Below are 6284 nucleotides of genomic sequence, written 5' to 3'. Positions count from 1 at the left end.
CCTTTTCTTCATCATAATCATCATCATTACTATTATATGCACTGTGAGAGTATCTAGTTTGGAAAGAAACACTTTTTACGTTATCCACTACTTGCAGATGCACTGTAAGCAGTCCTTTGTGTGTATTTTTTCTGGTTAGTAACCGCTGATAGCGCGGTTTTCTTCATCTTCCAACCTGAGACCTGCGGTTCTTCCTGCTGTTGGACGGAATGGCGGTACAAACGGGGCGAGAACCCGATAAGGTGACCTCGGTGAGCATCTCCTCATCAGGTTGGGTTAGATGTGCAGCAGCAGCAGCCTCTCTCCCATTTAAAGAATGTCTAAGAACACACTGATGCGTTTTACATGTATGATGAATGTCGTTTAAATTTACACGCTTTAATTTTCTTTCCTCTGACATGTTTGATTTTAAATGTCTGTTTTTCTACTGTTTTTGGACTAGCCAACAATTTGAAAAAGGGGTTCTTTTGATGGGTCAGTGTGTTTATTATTATTATTATTATTATTAATATTTTGTATTATTTAATTTAAAACTTCGAATGAGCTCCAGAGCAGCAGTGAGTGACAGGAAAGTGTGTAAAAGTCAGAAAAAATTGTGATTTTTTTCTTCTTCTTCCCCAGTCAGTTTTGGCTCAGGTACTTTTTTCAATAAAGAGATCGCCTCTAAAAATTACCTATTTAATATTCTGAATTTAGCTATATTTACACCAAAAGAGACTGTTATGTTGAAAGTTTGTCTATTAATGTGTAGAAGTTTTTCTGAATGATGACCGAACTCAGCAGGAGATGCACTTCCGTTTCCATCTGAATGATAAACATTAGTGTTTTTTTTTTTTGGTTAAATTAGGAATTGTACACTGTAAAAAGAATTGGTTGATTTTACAGTGGGGGTGCATGTAGTTTTAAACCCTACCTTTCTCATCGACATCCTTAAATCTTCCCATAACTTTTTTAACATCACAAAGATCACCTCCAAAGACTAATCACTCCATTCCTAAACACTTTTATCCAGTCAGATACTTGAATTTTTCCAAAACGATTTTTTTCTGAGATCTAGCACAATTTTGTTTCTTTTTTATGAAGCTGAGTGAATGTGATGATGTAGAGGAGATTACCACAACTATCTTAAAAACTATATTCATAACTTAAAGACGACTATTTATCCGATGGTTTTTGCTTCTTCTTAATGAGTTGAGTCATCTGTTAGTTTGCTGGTACAGAAAAAAACCTGATTGATGTTAATGCAGTCAACAGCATGTGAGCAGAGACAAAAAGGCCTTCATGCAGTGGGCACAAGATCAGAGGAGTTAAAACTAATTTGTGAGTGAACACGTTGAGATTTTAGTTTTTGTGGTTTTCCTTTTTAATGTGGTTTGAATTCTTAGCTTGCAGGTTGTTGTGAGAGTGATAAACACTAATGAGGGCGGGTTATTTATATTTAAAAACTTTTTTTTTTGTTCTGGGATGTGCAAGCTCCATGTAATAGGTGCCTGTTCATTTTCATAATCAACAATAAAAGCATAAATTCACTTTTATTTAATCTTGTTGCATTTGTCATTTATTTTCTATCACTTGTTATGTTGCACTTGTTCTGACATTAATATGTTTCTAATGAACAAAGACCCAAACATTATATAATCGGTTGCTTTTGTTAAAAATTTGCCCGAATTATCTACAAATATGCAGAAAAACAGATTCTCTAACCAAAAAAATTAAATCAACCTTACAAGTTTGGGTGATTTACACATTAGAACTAATATTTCTAATAATGCACATTCACTTAAGTATTCAAAAAGATCAAATTAAGCCATAGTATAACAATTCTTCATAAAATAAGCACATTTGCAGCTGAAAAATGTAATAGTTGATTTCTATAAACCCTTTCTTACCTATAAAAATGGCTAAAATATACATTGGTTTATAGATGTTGGATCAGATATTTTTAATACAGCATTAAAGCAGAATATTTACGTTTTGAACGTAATTGTTATTGAATTTTAATCTCAAGTTTTAAAAAGCACAATTTCCACTGGTACAATTAGCATGTTATTCAACAGGCATGAAATTAACCTTTCGTTTAAGACATGCTTCAAAAAGCGGCCCAATACCGCCATCTATTGGTGAATATTGACCACAGACACATGGCTGCCATCTTGGATGGGTCTCCATCTCTGATTACAAAAGGTAGTCTAGAAAGTCCCACGTGATCTGTTTTTGAAATTGTTGCTCACTCTATTATGACTAGCTGGGGATAGAGAGTGCACAGATATGTATAAAAACACCTTGTGTTTATGGGAGAGTGAGGGACCTCACCTATCCAATATGGCGGTTACGCTGTTAAGCTTTTCAGCGTCCTCTACATAACGTCTGATACTAACAAATAGGATTCACAGTTATAAATACTACTGCTTTTGTAAAATAACATATTGGGTTTCACTTGATATTTATCTAAACTGTAATATTTTATTGATATGTGTCACAATGCAAAAACAAGTTTATATTTTTTATCAAAAAAGATATACAATTATAAAACAATGCTGAGGAAAAATAAAACAGGTATAAAGAAAATATAACGATTTTAAGGTTTTCATTCAAGATAGGATTTGATATTTGATGGTAACACAATTTTAAAAAACTGGTTTCGAAACCTGTCAAAATCTTCCCACAGTAACACGTTTTTTGTTTGCAAGAAAATTAGAAAAATAAATACATACTTACGTTTTGTTAAATGTTAGGTTTTCCTGCAACGAAGTTTTTTTATTCTCTAGATTTCCTAAAACAAAATAAACTTAAAAAAAGTATAAATGACATGCTGTAGATGGCGCTGCTTGAAGTTCTGTTTCGTTTAGTTTTGTTCAAAAATACTTAGTTTGCGTCATATGATTGCATACATATTATATTTTATCCACGCGAACAGTGCTTTTAAGGTTATTTTAGTTATTTTATTCGTGTTTATAGTGTAGATTACAAACATTGAAAACTAGCAATAAATAAATGGAATAAATATGTGACTCAATGGGAAGAAATGTTGACATCTCCACCACAAGTCTATTAATTACTTAATTTCATTCAAATCAGGTTAATCGAAGCAAGAAATCATCTTAAGCATCTACAATGTTGTCTCTGGAAGTCCAGAATCGGATATAACGTGATTTTTATTGAAACGTTAACTTGGAGCAGCAAGGGAGCAAACCTTGACTGAACCATTTCTGTCATGGCGGGGGTGTCCGGTTCATTAATTCTAATGAATCTATCATTATCATTGTATATTTCAGTTTTTAATCCATAGGATCAAATTAAACGTATTTGATAAACAAAAATTTTACAATTAGTAATAAATGTAATTAAAGTTAACGCGTGAAGTGTTTTATTCCGTGCTAATTACATGGTACGTTCCCTTGTCCATCCAGTTCTCTTTAGTGTTTGCCAATGTTGGAGGTGTAACTGGGGTCTGGCCCTGGACAAAGGTAAAAAAAATGCATTTAAATGTTTGTCCTGCTGTAGTCGGGTGCTCACCAGTCCGTATATAGGGTTAGGATAGACTGAATTTGCCCTGACTTTTGTTGAAAGCGGGGTAGTGTGGAGATGCTAAAGCAAGAGTGGGAGATAGGTGCTCTCGGCCGTGCAGCCATGATGAGCCTCAATCGGCTAAACAAGCGCAACCAGAGGGGGGCAAAATGAAATATATCCACCCGGAGAGAGTCCTGTGACACATTCATGACTATTCGCGTGCTTGCCCGTTTAGTAAATGTGTTTTTAGAGGCTGACATTCGGAGGAAACGCGGTTTCCGTGCTGTGGTTACCGTTAGCTTCCTTGCTAAGCTGGACGGTTAGAAGCTGTGATGTGAGGGGTCTGCACGGAGACCTGCGGCTCTGTCAGGCAAACCCAGCCTTTACTTCTCCATTCAGCTAGCAGCGACTCCAAACAAGGCTCAGTTTCTGTTTGTGAGTCAGCGACACTTATCATAATTTATTCTAGCTCCTGTAATCTAAACGCCCGTGGTCCACTTACTGTGGATGGATGTGTCTTGGTTAATGATGCGTTTGATCTGGTTTGCGAAAGCGAAATCTGACATGTTTGAACCCTTTTTGTTATGAATTTTCATCTGAATTGTTGCTGACACCAGCTCATCCATGTCAGGGGACACTTGTTACTATTAGCTCTAGAAGCTAATGAGTCCTAATTATATTAGGAAAAAATACTATTAATAATGTTCCTGTGGTCTTTCCCATAACTTTGTTATGATAACACAATGCCCCCCAGCATTCTTGTAAACTGAGATCAGCCGATGTGGGTTTTTCTATAACTGATACCCTTATATAGCTGCCGATTTTTTTTTTTTTTTTGGGGGGGGGGGATGATTTTCATGGTCGGTGTCTATCGACTTTTTTCACTGTATTTACATGTTAAAATGTCACTAATAACAATGAAGTATGCACAACATTTCTGATCTGAAATCAGTCTTCAAACAATAAATGTAACAGGTATTTTTATGCACTGGTCAGTGTTAAAAAAAAAAAAAAACAAAGTTAAACAAATAAAACAATTACTAAATTTTAAATATAAAATTGGTAAATAAAAATAAATATCAGTAAACAATATTGTTTTAAAGGATTTGTAGGCAGATGTTTATCAGGAATGCTTGTTTCAATAAAATTCTGGAGCGGTACCGGGCTGCCTGCAGATGTGCCTGTCTCTAAATCGGCTCTACTACATAGGTATATCCGATGCCACTATTAAAACGAATCAATTCAGTTTATTTATATAGCACCAAATCAATCTTTCCAATTGAGTTCAGTTAATAATGCCAATTAGTTAAAAGTATCCGATGTAAGGAAACCCAGCAGATTGCTTTGGGTAATTGACTTGTTGTGTCAGAGACTTTACAGCAATCCCTATACTAAGCAAGCATGTAGTGACAGTGGAGAGGAAAACTCCACATTGGCTGACCCATATCTCATGCCGATATTTACCCGTTTGTAACTCATTAACTTCCAGCCACTTCCTGATCAGAAAAGCCCTTCGCTGCCAGCATTTTTCAGCGTTTTCAGTGGTTTTTTAAGAGTCACAGAACATTGCGCTCTATGGTGAAGTCAACGCCAAAACAACCAAAACAAAGAGGAGACTCACCTCTTACATCAGGAAGAATCCATGCGTTTCGAGCATTATCCGTTCTTTCATAATCCGTTGTCGAATTGTGATTGGCAGAAGCTTTTCTGGTTCACACCTCACTTTTTTTTTACTGCAGCGGCCCAAAATGATCTCCTAACACTTGTATTTTCTGCTTCCTGATCACGTGACGTGTGACATATGCGGATGAAGATCAGGCTTTAGAGCTGAGATGTTTGTTCTCACGGTGCGGGAGCTCATTCCGACGCCCACACAGTAAAAAAAAAATGCAAATGACGACTTTAGTCGTCAGTTTGCTAACGTTTCAGCTCCTTCTTGTAGCCATCCTCAGAGCTGTTGGTGGCGCCACTTCCTTCTCCGTTAATCACCAACAGCGTCACAGCTCTGAGGATGACTACAGGAAGTAGCTGAAACGTTAACAAACCAGGTAAATAACAATTTTTCTTTTTCGTGTTTAAAAAAAACCAAGAAATGGAAGTTGAAAAGGTACACAGAATTAACGTACAGAAGAAGCATTTTGGTGACTTTGTGAGTTTAAAGTGCTTAATGGAGATTGACTGACTTACTGATGCTGATATGTTAGAGAATGGTAAATATTAACTCAATATATCAGTCTATCCCTGGTTTCACGATTTTTATTCATTCATACTTTTCTAACAGGTACCAATCATACCACATACATCCACAGGGGTTTGGGCTCGTTTTACTTTCAGAACCACCTTTATTCCTCATTGCTGAGATCCAGCAAAATATTTGGAAACCCCTCTCAAGGGCCTGGTCCATACTGACATGATGGTATCATGAATTTGCTGCAGATTTGTTGGCAGGTAATCTATGGTGGGAGTCTGATTCCACCCCACCCCAGTGGTGCTGGAGTGGACTGAGATCTAGTGACGGTGAAGGCTGATGGGGTCAGTCCAGTGAACTCATGATTGAATTCTGTAAAACTGTTTTAGAAGTAGGGCTGGGGGTAAACGATTATTTTTAAAACGATTATTCTGATGATTATTTTATCGAATAGTCGACTATTCTAATGACTATTTAGAAAATTAATCTAATGATTATTTTTATATTGCACAATTAACAAAAACCAGAACATCTCAAATAAATTCCTCAAAAAAATGATAAATTCTTACTGTAAGAGAATAAACAC

The 6284-nt window shown here is 36.1% G+C and overlaps 1 protein-coding gene across 2 annotated transcripts in view; it reads left to right on the top strand.

Moving 5' to 3' along the window:
- The first annotated feature begins 3383 nt into the window (after positions 1-3383).
- stau2 (staufen double-stranded RNA binding protein 2) overlaps positions 3384-6284 on the top strand; it is a 119278-nt gene continuing 116377 nt past the window's right edge. For both annotated transcript variants that reach the window (XM_015955282.3, XM_070553205.1), the window contains exon 1: positions 3384-3467. The gene's annotated coding sequence lies outside the window, so the exon portion shown is untranslated. The remainder of the gene's footprint in view (positions 3468-6284) is intronic.

This window comes from Nothobranchius furzeri, chromosome 7 (assembly GCF_043380555.1).
Source record: "Nothobranchius furzeri strain GRZ-AD chromosome 7, NfurGRZ-RIMD1, whole genome shotgun sequence".
NCBI classification, from domain to species: domain Eukaryota; kingdom Metazoa; phylum Chordata; class Actinopteri; order Cyprinodontiformes; family Nothobranchiidae; genus Nothobranchius; species Nothobranchius furzeri.
Note: the sequence above shows the minus strand (reverse complement) of the source record. Positions and strands in the feature narration are given on the sequence as shown.